Genomic DNA, 329 nt, shown 5'->3' with positions numbered 1-329 from the left:
AATGGCTAAAATTAACAAGTCAGGAAATGACAGATGTTGGCAAGAATGTAGAAGAAGCGGAAACTTCTTTCACTGTTGGTGGGAATGCAAGCTGGTGCAGCCAATCTGGAAAACAGTATGGAGGTTCCTCAAAAAGTTGAAAATAAAGCTACCCTATGACTTAGTAATTGCTCTATTGGGTATTTACCCCAAAGATACAAATGTAGTGATCCCAAGGGGCACCTGCACCCCAATGTTTATAGTAGAAATGTCCACAATAGCCAAACTATGGAAAGAGCCCAGATGTCCATCAACAAAAGAATGGGTAAAGAAGATGTGGTATATATACA

Source organism: Ursus maritimus, unplaced genomic scaffold (assembly GCF_017311325.1).
Source record: "Ursus maritimus isolate PB19 unplaced genomic scaffold, ASM1731132v1 scaffold_24, whole genome shotgun sequence".
Classification (NCBI taxonomy): Eukaryota; Metazoa; Chordata; class Mammalia; order Carnivora; family Ursidae; genus Ursus; species Ursus maritimus.
This window is presented reverse-complemented; position numbering follows the sequence as displayed.